Raw genomic sequence first — 13,220 nt, 5'->3', positions numbered from 1 at the left:
CCTGCATAGCTGAAATAAGAACTCAGGGCTCCTGCTTTCAAGTGCAGCTCTCAGAGGGGTTAGAGCAGCTTGTAGGAAAAGGAGCCAGGCCTGCTCAGCAGAAAGGAGACAAAACATGCCAACTCTCCCACTTAGCCAAAGCAGGTAAAAGGTGGAGGTGCACGGGACCTTCTCTCCCTCCCTTCCTCTGATGTACAATTCTAGGAGTGCACTGGCAAAGCTTATTTTTTCAAAGAGATGTTCTGCACATATTTTGGTCATCACTTTGCAGTAAAATGTTTTTTTTTCCTAATGAAGTCACGTCCAGCAGAATGGTGTTCTTATGAGAGCATGATCCATTTTTAACAGTGTGGTAGAACCTCTGCAGGAGTGAAGCTGCTCTCAACTTTTGCTGCCTCTTGCTGTAAGCAGAACAGATCTGTCACAGAGTCTAACCTTCCAGCACAGGCAGAGTTTTGGCTTTTCTAGAAATGTATTGATTCAGATTTCAAGCATCTCTTCTCTGTTGTTTTAGTGCCTCTTGGACTCAATCCTTACTCACTCCTTTTCTCTGCATTATTCTCAACTCTCTTGTCAGCAGAGTTAACAATTTCTGTGTCTCTGCAGGGTGTAATAGGCAGCTATTGCAAGAACCATTTTCTGGCACAAGTTGTTCTTGTTGTAATTGCTTTTGAATTCTTATTACTTGTTTAAACTGTCTTCCAGAGACATTCTGATACGAGCAGTGTAGTAAAAGGGAACATAAATCTTTTGGGTCGGAAGAAATATGAAATTCTGGATTTATTTGAGTTATTCCCTGCTGACCAAGTTGATTTATTTTCTATTTTAATGAAACAGTCATTCTCTTGCTGTGATATATATCAAGCCTTTCAGTGATGGCTTGAAATCCTACTAACTTTTCTAAGGAGAGCAGAAATGGGTTATCTGGCTTTGACTGAGAATATATTCGGTGTCTGCATCCTCAGGTAGACAAGTCAGCTGTTCATCCAGTTAACTGGGACAGTTTTTGGGAATACTTTGCAGCTCTGCTCTTGGCTCCATTGGAAGATGATGCTTTAACCTAGTTATGAGTTTTTTGTACTCAGTTTTGCTACTTTGTTTGCAAATGGCATTCAACTTGGTGCTATTTGTACTCCCAGAGATAAGGCTTTGTGATTTCAGGTGGTTTTCTGCAAATGTAGCAGCCAAGGTTGATGGCACCAAGCCTATTTTGTGACAAGCCTGATGGTTTCCAGTGTGACTTTGGCAAAGGCATTACCTGCTTTCTGGAAAGCTGGCCCACTTGTCAAGGTCACACAACACCTTTTGGCTCACCTGTCTGCAAGTACCTGGCAAGGGGAAATGCAATTGGCACTTTGTAATAAGTGACATTTTTGCAAGGCTGGTAGAGAGGAAGAGTGAAAAAATGCTCCGAATGATTTCTTTTTTCTAATTGAGTAGACATAGGTCTTGGAAATGCACATGCTCCTGCCTGGATGGCTTGTGACAGCTGCTAAAGATAAACATGCTCTTTCTCAATGTCACTTGACTGTAGCTAGATAGTTAAAACAGCTTTTTCTTTTCCAGAAATATCTGTCTGGTTTTTGTATTCTGTTCTTTTCAGTGGTGGTATGTCCAGGTCAGCAGATTTTCACAGATTTCCAGAATACCAGGTTGGAAGAGAGCTGGAGTTTCAGCCTTTCCTGACAAAAGCATGGTGTGGACAAGGTTGCTTAGCCCTGGGTCCAACTGAACCTTTAAAATGCCCAGTGTTGGAGGAAAGTTTAAATAAACCCTTAACCAGTATACATCATGAAAACCTAAACCAGAATGCCTGAATCTACAGCACAGTTGAGTGTTTACCTGAACTGACTTTCATACTCTGGTACCCATGTGATGTTAATAATTGTCAGAGACATCTGATACACAGTGTTGTAAGAACTGCATTTTTGTGTCTAAGGCTGTAAGGGCTACAAAATTAATATTTGGTCCTTCAGAATTCAAGCATCAGAAGAAGAGTTACCAAAGTTTTAGCATCTCTATCAGTTCCTGCCTTTTGTCAGGGAGAATGGGATGCATTTGGTATTAAGTTGGGATTCAGTTCTATAGTGTGACTAAACCATTACATGGAATTTGATGGAACCATATCTGGCAAGAGTCTTGCTGATAGCTTCAAGTTTGTACGTGGGTTTTTATAATTTAAAGGAGCTGTCTCTCACTAGGTTGTTTCTTGTAATTTTCTGTGCATAGCAATTTGGAATTGTTAGATTTGTATATGCTGTCCCCTGCATTTTCCCTCCTTGCTGTGCAAGGGGAGGGGGGACTGAGCTGAAACAAGAAGAAAATAACCACCTTCTTCTCCTCCTCCACACACTGCTACATTTGTCAGAGGCAGCTCAAGGGCTCAGGTTGTCCTGCTGTTGTGGAGGAGCTGCAATTCTCTTCTGTCTGAACAATAAGCTTTGTATCTGTTTGTACAGTAATGAACCACTTTTGTTTCCTTCAGGAACCTGCTCTGTTGTCTGGAGCGTTTCCATTTACAGACAACCCTTGCCAAATTAATTTTATTTAATTATCTCCCAGGGCTAAGCTTGAATACATTTTGTGTTAAATTCACCGTTTCTCCCTCTTCTGAACGAAATGGACTTAATATCCTTGTTAAAATCTGATTAAAACTAAAATTGAGTTTTTTGAAGTCTGATTATCCCATGAAATGGAATTTTTAAACCTAATTATGAATGGATTTGCATACATTCTTAGCGCCATTGAAAAGAAAGTTGAAATAAATTTATTAATGAAATCTTCTTCCGCTGACTCTTTGGGCCACAGCAATTGCTGGAGAATGAGGGAGAAGGAAGGCAGAAGAATGAAAACTCTCCTTCTTTTGAAATATACCCTCTCCCCTCCCAATTAATTCCAGAGCTGTTTTGACCCTGTCTCGTTTTTATTCCTCCCTGTCACACAGCCCAATTTAGGTAATTGACGGCCTTTCAGAGGGTAACTACACAGCTGAGCTGGTTTCATGCATTTAAAGCCTTTGTGCTTTCTGAAGGGAGGATGTAGTGGGCAACTTTTGTTTCCACTATTATGTTCTTTCTCTCTTTCCTGAGGTAGCCCTGACACCTAATCAATAGGCATCTCTCATTTCTCCTTTCTGAGGAGCTGTATATTGGAGCATTTGTTTTAAACCTGCTAAAAAATGGATAGTTTGACAGACTCTGGTGAATGTGCACACGGAAATTGGGATTGTTTATGTAGTTCCCTGGGTTTGCAGCAAGAAGGTTTCTTTGTAGGATATATTTGAATCTCTCAGCATAGCAATTGTACCCATCCCTTCAGGATTTTTCCAGTTCTCTCTGGGAAAAGGTGAGCCAGTGAAGGAAGTGACTGCTTGTCTGACTTGGTGCAGAGGGCAGCAGGATGCCCATGCAGGGAGGTGTTGGTTTCAGGTGGAGGCTCCTACTTGTTGAACTTTTCTGTGTGTTTCTTGCAGTGATTGAAGAGTTCATCTCCTTAAATGAAAGGTACAACTGGAAGGTGGGACTTGTTTATTTTTCAGCCAGTCATCCTCTTATCCAGACTTACAAAAAGCTCTTTGCCCGTTTAAGCATTGGTTACAAACTTTTTAACAGTGTCTTCTCTCTGTCATGTGCTGTGTGAAGATTGTTTTTCTTGCTAAAAAAAAAAAAATATAGTAAATGGGGTAGAAAAAAAAGTGTTTTGGCAGTTCAGAAATCCTGGTCTTGATACATGACTCTGCAAAGAGTAAATGCTCAGCATGGGGCCAAGTGTTCTGTAAGCATTTGCATTTGCAAAGTTGCTTTCAAGTAGAGAGGGACTTGTTTTCCATATGCCTTTGTGCTTTCATTTTAATCCTGTCTTTGCACAGGTTTAGTACTAAACTTAGTAGTGGTATCAAGTTCTACAAGAAATGTGGATTTCAGGCACTGTTTCTTTGGGGTGCTTCAGAAATGGGGAGTTCTGTGAGAGAAGCTGTGCCTCAGCAGAGGAAGGAGAGTTGAGATGAGATTTGAGAATGTTTTCAGCTGACATGCTCAGGGTTAAACCAGAATGGTTGAAGTAAATTAAATTTCTTGGTGATGTAACAGGAAAACTTGAGAATTCAGACAAGCTTTGGTGGAAAGCAGCTGACTGAGGGAGCTCTGCACCAGTCACTTAAAATTATTTTGTGATTTAATGGCTGCACCTTTCATTTGTGCTTTCTGAAACTATTGTCCAGACAGGTTTAGCATCTCAGGTACATAATACGTGCTGTATAAATAGGACACCCTTGCAGTATCTTCTCAATCTGCTTTTACTCACTAATCCTTGCTCCCCCCTTCCCCACCTCCAGTCTTCATAACCATGGTATGAAATAAAGCCTGCGATTCCAAACTAAAATGTACTGTCCCCTCTTCCTACTTTTGAGTATATCCCTTTGTTTCCAGATTGGCACATACACATTCAAATGAAAGTGGGACTGAAAAGAACCTTCTCATTTAGAAGGTCTAGTCCTTTGCTATTATAAATTCATCTCTTCCATAACCTATGGAGCAGTAATTTGGATACTTTTGACTCCACTGGAAGCTGCATTCAGAACTTCAGTCTTTCTAAAAGTAACAACCTCCTTTTAACTGCATTCATGGCAGGGCTACATCAATTTGATTTAAATGCAAGTCTTAAGGAAAGCTTGTACCTTTTCTCACCAGTACAGATCCCACTTCCTTCTCCTCCCTTCTATCCATGAAATTCCTGGCAGCAGTTACATCTCCCACCAGACCCTGCCAGAGGCTGCTCCATTCCACACTCAGTGGGCTCCCAGGCTCCTTCCAGCAGCCATTTTCTGCATCCCCCACTATCTTCCTCCACACTGGCTGACCAGAACTCTTGAGAAGCATCTCCCAAGCCGCTTGAACACTTTCACCTCCATGGCAATTTTTCTCCTGGTGCGCCCCCTGTGTGGGAATGAACAGCCCCTGTAACAAGCACACAGCCCTTCTGGTCCTTTCCACTGCATGTGCTACATTTTCCAAAAGAACTTTGCATTCAGCTCCCAATTCCATGGAGCATTGTGCTTTGTTTCATTGAATTTTGTCCCATTTCTGCACTCTAATCCTTAGGGTCGTTCAGTTCCGCATACCCAGCTTTTGTATATTTAGGAATCCTCTGAACTTGGCATCATTAGCCAAGTTTTATCAGCACACACCAAATTTTTGCACCAAAGCCATTAATAGAAATACTAAATAAAGCAGATTCTAAGGCTAATCTTTGAGGAGTTCTACTTATCCTTACATTTTCCTTTCAACAATACTGAATCTATCCCTGCTTAAACAATTCCTATACATCCTACAATTATATAAATTTTCACCTTCTCCCCCATGGTTTATACTTTCCCAAGTGGTTCCTGTTTCAGTGAAGTTCAAAGAAATAAGATTTATTGTGATTTATTTGATAAGATAATCAATTCTGTAGACAAAGAAAGCTATTACATCAGTCTGGCACAATCCATCTTGGTATTCCTTGATCCAATGAAGAAGGGAGATTCCTTGCCCTGTAGCTAAAGGCCATGCCCAGGAGTACAAGGGAGCAGCATACAAGAGTTTGAATCCTTACTGGAGCATTTTTGGTTTGATTCTGTTCAAAAAAAGCCTCTGCATTTAGAGAAAAGTTTTGAAAAAGACGTTGCTATGCTAAAACAAAACCATTCCCAATGTGCATGTATGGGATGTGTATTTTTGTTTAAAAGTTTCCCTGCAAAAAGCAAAACCTTGGGGTAAGTGAGGCAAGGGAGAGGGGAGGCCGAGCACGTCAACAGCCCCAGCTTAAAATTTAGAGCTGAAATACTGAAAGATGCTAAAATGGAAATGGAAAATTAAAACTGAGCTGGAGATTATAGTGGTTATTGGGTTTATGGAAACTATCAAATGATAGGCTGAATAAAAATCAAGCACAAGCATTTGAGCTGTCTGACAGGAGCAAACCATCCCCTTGCTGATTAGTCTCTGCTATTTAAATGATAATTTCACTTTAAGGCAAACAGGGCTGCCTAATGCAATGAAAGTGGCTCTTTATAAGTGTCTGTATTTTTGAAAGCTTCTCCTTCACAGAAGAGTGAGCAGTGAAGTTCAGGCCATTTACACATAACATGGGTCACTACATGCTGCAGGAAGCCAAGCAACTTCTACCCAACTGTTTTCCAACAGTGTCAAACAATACTGGCGAGAAATGCAGCAGCAGCTCAAAATGAAGTGTCTGACTGGTGAGCCTCCCATGGCAAATGAAACACTGCTATGGAGCAGACAACACCAGCACACATTTCTAAAACACTCTCCACACAGTTGTTGTACTCAAACTACTGAAGTTTCTCAAACCATCCTTCACCAAAGATGGACAGTGTGCTAAGCTATTGCTTAACAGCTTTTTCTGTCTCCAGAATGCCAGATCTGTGATCCTGGGAAGACAATCTCTTGAACTGTTCCCAGAGCTTTGAAATGCAAAGCAAGAACAGATATATTTTTGATCTGAGCTTGCTTACTTCTCACTCTGATTATCTGATTATACATTACAGCCTTGCTCTGCCTCAATGTCAGGTGCTCATCTGCCTTATTTTACATTCTTCCTATCTCTCCTTTAGCCTCCAGACTTATTACTCTGATATATTCAAATGGAAATAAAAGCATTAATGGCAAAGGAGAAAGAACACTAATATTTTTTAACATCAGAGATAAATACAGCATTCTTTGGAGAAAATTACTATCAGATAGGAAAGTCTGGCAGGAAGTTTTGCCCAGCATTTCAGTGAAGAACTGTAAAACACAGACCTACAACACTTAAAGATATCTATGAAATGTGCTTGCTTTATTAAAACTAAGCGGATAAACCCCAAGAGAATGGAAGAAGACTGAACTCTGGTTAAAGCACAGATTTGACATCATACTTGCAAGCATCACATTTAAATGCATTACTCCCAGCACCCAAACAGGGACTGAAGTCTCCCAAAACTGCATCTGACTGCTCTGAAGCCTGGAGCTTCAGAATTTGAGATTACAAAGGAGCATTTTCTCCCCACGAGGCACAGCTGTCATGGAAAGCTAAAACCTAAGGCAGCATGGAAAGTGAAGAATAATGTCCATTTTAAAACAAGAGAACAGAATATGAATAACAAAAGAGCTTAGAGTAGTACTCCAGCATATCTGTATGTCACATTCAACAGGTGACATCTTCCTCCAAGACTTCTCTACATAAAAATTGGTGGCTTCAGCACGTGCACAGTTAATGTAAGACAACCACAAATAGTTTTCTCTTTAAACTTGCATTTCACTCTAAACCAAAGATGCACTTTGGAACTGCTCAAGCACTTACCCCTCAAGAAGCTGTTAAACACTGCTGAAGCAGTGCTTTCATCTTTCACACATGCTAAGTCCTACAAATACTGAGCAGTAACCTTTATTTCTCTACAAACACAATGACTAGCCTCATCATCCCTTCCAACCCTGGCTGCTCGGTGCCACATCCCCCTGCCCTGCTTTGGAACAGCACAACTACTTATTCACCACCACAGGAGACCTGATGAGGGAACAAATCAGGAATGGGATTGGTGTTTCCCATTCTAGATTGTTTTCCTGCTCTGCAGGGACACCTCTTTCAGCTGCAGAGTTCACAGAACCAAAAGGTACCAGGCAGGAACAGAATATTTTAAGACAGACACTGGAGTCAGAAGCTCCAGGTGAGACTGGAATGACAGAGCTGCTCTAAGCCAGGGCTAACTCATCCCGGCAGAAAAACGCAACGGAAATTCAATATTAAATATTATATTCAATTATAAATCAATATTAAACTCAATATTAATCCCTGTGCAGAAGTCAGGAGAAAGCCCTATTCCGAGGGATTTGGGGGAATATTAGCAACCTGCATACACTGGCCCTCTTCAGAGAGCGAATCCTTTAGCATTTCCCAAACCTTCACCTTCAGCAGAAGGCAAAAAAGTAACAGCAAAATGCAGGTGTGGGCCTGTACAGGACAACAGCAGATAATCCATCCATGAGGCAAGCTGAGACCTCATAACAATAGAAGTTTCTCTAACAAGCACAGTGCTGTCTGGTTGTTGTTTAGGTTTTTTGGTGCTTGTTTGTGGTGGTTTCTAATTACTTGTTCCCCCTACGCAGCATTTATCTCCCTACTGGGTGCCCTGGAATTCCCACTGTGAGGAGACAGTTTGTTTTATACTGGGAATCTTGTAAACAGCAGTCATGCAAATTTCAGTCTGTTCACAGATCATAAATTACAACTATTTACGAAAAACTGAAGACACAGAACATGAAGCTTCAATATCCTCATACTATGCTAATCCTAATTTTCTCCTCCCATTAGGGACACAGCTCTAAAGCTGGGGGTACCAGTGCCCACCCAGACAAACCAAGCTCCTCAGCCTCCCCAGCAAAGAAATTAGCACTGTAGTTCAGTTACAGAGAGGAGCCAGCACCAAATGCTTTTAATTAGACTGATTTCTTGCTTGGTGACAGAAGACCAAAGGGCTACAACAGGCAATCCCATAAAAATATTTGCTCCACCATGGAATGATCATGCCAGAATTATGGCATTACTGGAACCAGCAACAATAACCCCCAGTCTTGGCTTGATTGGTCGCAGTAAATTAAGTATCCAGAGTAACATGAGTAATTCAAATTATTTCAACATGCACTACTTTGTATATCTGTCAACAGATTTTTTTTTAAACCAGTAACCACTTACTCATAATGGACACTCAGAGAAAGACAAATTACTACCCTGTGAGAAAGGAAAAGATTATGAGCTTCATTCACTACTGCAAAGATATTCAATGCCTTGGATGGAAGAGAGTGAACAGTAGCTAAGCATAGTTAATCAAGATTCAAAAAGGAAAGTAGAGAACTCCAATATTCTCCTTTTTCTTCTATTCACTGAAAAAAAAGAGCACTAATCCACCACTAAATGCAGAATCAAGAAATCCGATTCCCCTTTCCCTCCCTCTCTCCTCCCTTCCCCCAGCTCCAAAAGCAGAACGTGCATAGAAGGACTTCCCGTACTGAGTGTAGCACCTGGGTAATTACGAATTACAACTCTGCAAACCACTGTACTAAATAGAGATGCTTGCCACTTAATTAAACCCTTTCTTAGAGAGGAAATGCATACACATTCACGCTATCTCCTCTTCTTAATTGGTCTCAGACACTGCAGGAAGTTAGTCCCCAAGATTTGTCAGCCAGCCAGCCCACAGATGTTTCAGAAAGAAAACCAGGTCAGCATTCCCAGGTTCACTTCTTTGGCTGGAGGCGACAGGTCAGCAGATCAGGGTCTGCTGTCTGCAGCTGGCAGCTCCACCAAAGGAAAATGGTCCCTCAGCACTGGCCCAAATCCTGCCAAACGTGCATTTCCCTTGGCAGGCGTGGCCCGGCCAGCCAGCTCCCCAAACAGCCACAGCAGCTCCAGCAGATCTCACTGCTGCAGCACTGCATTCACCCTGAGGGGCTCTGTGGGCACTCCCCAAACCCAAACTCGGTGAACCCCAGCTGCCTCTGGCTCAGCCTCACACCAGCAGCACAGGGTGATGCTCACATCTCACACCAGAACCACAGTGGGACATGACTCAGAAGACCCAAGCCCACAACCAGAGTCTCTGAGCTCCACAGAGGAGTCCAAGCACACTTCTCTCTGATACATCAGCCTCACCTCTAATTCCCACACTGTATTCCAGGGCCCTTCAGAAAAACACAGCTGAGATTCCCCACCTTGCCCCTGGTGGAAAAAAAATGAAATTATGCTGAAAAGTTGTATGAACAAAATCTTTTTTTCTTCCCCACACATAAACACCAAGCCTGAACTTACAGTACCATTGGAAACAGAAAGCAGTCCTCCAAAAAGGAAAGACTGACTTAAATAGACCATAATCAATACATCTGATCACCAATATAAAATAATTCTGCTGTGTATACAAAGATCTTTGAGCCTAGCAGGTGAATCTGTAAGAACTTTATACTCATTACTTCCATAAAAAAAAAACAAGCAAATAAGAAATAAAACCAAACCCTATACCACACATTACTATTTATTACCACAAAAAAAAATAAAAAAGCTTGGGCTAAAACTCCTCTGAACCTGTTGTTTGTGGCCCACCTGGCAGTCTTCACCCACTTGTATAACTCTTCAGCCACATTCCAACATTTCAAAACTTCACAATCTTCTGCCATTTGTGGTATAACACAAAGACAAATTTAGCATTAAACCTTGTCAGCTGCTATCAATGGCTATCAGTACCTTCAGTATCTGAGTTGCTACCTCAGCTTTAACAAATACCTGATGCACATCTTTTTGCATCACCCAGTACTCCAGGGTATATCTATTTACAGATAGCAAATCACTTGCCTAATTCATTAGAGGACAAAAACAATATCAACCAAACACAGACAAACAGCAGCAAAAGAGGCTTATTTAGATTAATAGCTCACAGAACAAGCACTCTCATTTTCTATTTGGGCATCTTCTACATGCTGCAGAGGGAAAGGCAGAACAACAACAGTGCTGCTCTAACAATGAAATTCTAAGGCTTGGGGTGGGGAGAAAAGAACCAGGCTGTGCAGAACTCCTATTAAACAGGACAAAATTAAGAATACGTGGTGTAAACATGAAGTTTACGAAGTCAGTTAGAAAAACATTGTTTCATATTCCATTACAAAAATCTGCACAAACCATTGTCATTCCAAGTTACAGCCTGGAGTACTGGGCAAGGAGACAGTGACTGCGTGCAGGCAGCATTACAAAGAGTTTAAAAGTTCTGCCGGCAGCAATGACGAGTTTTCCTGAGAGCAATTCCCTTTCCCAAGGCTGATGGATTCACACCGGGCTGAACCCCAGGAGCGATCCCATTCATTCCTTCCTTCCTTCCTTCCCCTGCAGGACAGCGGGCGCCATCTCGTGGGAGTTCAGTGCTTTGTCACCCAAATAAAAGCCACCGCTGCCACTCAAAACCTCCCCCAGGTATCTTTCTGTTTAAATAGATTACCTGCTTAATGGCAGTAGAGGAACTGCCTGGAAAATATCTCTAAGCTAAAAGTCCAATGCTGAAAAAACAACCGAGTGTGTCACGATTAACGTGGTTTGTCAGTGAAGATGGTCAACAACTCCGCCACTTAAATCCTGGATTTAGAAGAAATAGAACCTACATCAGCATGTCCAGGAGAGACAGATTACAAGAAGTTTGTTCTCTCACCACAACCCTTTCCTAACAACAGTCCTAAAAAAGCCATGTACAAATATCCTTCTATAGGACAGTGCACTGCAAAATAAATAAGACTTTCTACTCACAGAGCAAGAATTTAGTATTTTGTGGATTTTCCCCTTTACAGCTGAAACCAATTCTAGGGCAGAAATACCAAGTCAGAGCAACATATGACAAATGTATGAAAACCCCTGGCAGCATAACAGTAACACACACAAAAAAGACCTAGATCCACAATAAAAACCAGAGCCAACTATACTGCAAGGAAGGCAGTAAAAAACCTCAAGAAATCCTAAGGACATATAACTGAACACAAGAAAGATGATATAGATTTATAGTGTGTACATATGAACCATATATAGCACATATGATGAGTCCTATTTTATTATCTAGCTACTGTACAGCAGAGAAATATATTGCTATAGAGCTACAGCAGTCTTTGTTTCCACTGTTTATGAAGAGAGAAAAGCCCAGGAGCTTACAAGCAGAATCCAGAACAAGCAAAGAGAAGATTAGCCAGAGTCAACTGTTAATGAACTTGTTTTCCCCCCACAAGGTGAAGCATTATAAACTCTCTTCCATTGTCACCAAAAAGAGACCAGTACTAAAAACAGTTGGATTACCACCACACTCCTGAAAGCTGCACCTCCTTCCTAAGTATTATTACATAAAATTACACTGCAAGGGCTGATCATAAGCCAATCTGACAAAAAGCCTGCTGGGAGCAGGCAATCAGTGAACAGAAACCACTGAGAGCAGACACTGAGCAAGCCCTGTGGAAGTGCTGGAGGAAATGAAAAATCATCCTCTCCTAAAACACCACATGCTGCATGTACTTCCCTTACATCCTCTGTATGAGAGGATGAAGAACCTGAAGAACCTGATAAGAAAAGATGAGAAATCCTAATTTATTCCCTTTTCCCTTTCTTACCTAGTTATTAGCAAACAGAATATTGTCCCAAAGAGCCAGAGCAATCAGCCAACTTGTTCCTGCTTCTTTTCTACTATGAGATGGGCAATTAACTCTTCTCAAACTTTCACCAACAGCATTCTCCAGGATCCAACCAGGACAAAGATGTCTCACCATCTTCATCACCCTCACCAAAAATTAATGTAATTCATGCAGTGAGAAGTCTGAGCAAGAAAAAAATAAAAAGAACAATAAGGGAGGGAGGGGGAAATAATCCAGTCCCACTTGCTCCAATTGCATGAAAAGATGATCTTTCTCAAGAGCAATTCCCCTTTCTGTAAAAGGTGCCATTAATAGCACTAAACAATATGGCCCAATCACAAAACTAGCACTTCACAGTGAATATTCTGATTTTAAATGAAGGAGTTATTAGACTTCAACAGGCAGAATCACTTGGTTCCATTTCTCTCCCACTGTGAAATTACCTCGTTAAACTTTTAACAGCTTGAGGTAAGTAAAAACCTTTTACTCCAAAAGGTTTTGTGAAAAAGATTCCTACAATTTCCTTACCATAGGAGACTTAGCATAATTCCATCTTCATCTAAATGTATGGATCCTCAGCAGATGCAGGAGGGAACCTCAAGCATGCTAACTACCAGCAGGCCTCTGAAAAAGGTTTGCTATCCTCATTAAACTGAAAACACTGAGAAAGTTAAGGGAGCTTTCCCAAGTTGGAACACAAATATCTTTTACACGAAGCAGTGATGTGTCCAAACTATATGTGCACTACCAAACAACCCCAGCAACATGCAGACACAGTTCTGTGGCTGGGTATGTGGAATGAATGGAATGGAGAAACAACTGCCAAGACAAGGTTCTTCTGTCCATGTTTCAGCCTTGAGCCAGAGTGAAAGGTGATAATGCAATTATTTACAAAGAAACATCTCCTTTTCTCATGTCATAACACTGTATTTTTAGAGCAAATAAAGCAGTGTTGAAACACGGCACACAAAAGATTCATATATACACAAAACACCTTCTGCAGAAGAAAATGATCAAAAATCCCACTATTTCCAG

At 41.2% G+C, this 13,220-nt stretch overlaps 1 protein-coding gene across 1 annotated transcript in view; it reads right to left on the bottom strand.

Annotated features, from left to right (window-relative positions):
* MAD1L1 (mitotic arrest deficient 1 like 1) overlaps window positions 1–13,220 on the bottom strand; it is a 343,907-nt gene that overhangs the window by 322,033 nt on the left and 8,654 nt on the right. The gene's annotated exons all lie outside the window — the stretch shown is intronic.

The sequence above is a fragment of the Cinclus cinclus genome, chromosome 16, assembly GCF_963662255.1.
Source record: "Cinclus cinclus chromosome 16, bCinCin1.1, whole genome shotgun sequence".
Classification (NCBI taxonomy): Eukaryota; Metazoa; Chordata; class Aves; order Passeriformes; family Cinclidae; genus Cinclus; species Cinclus cinclus.
The sequence above is the reverse complement of the archived record's forward strand: the minus strand, read 5'-3'. Positions and strand labels throughout refer to the sequence as shown.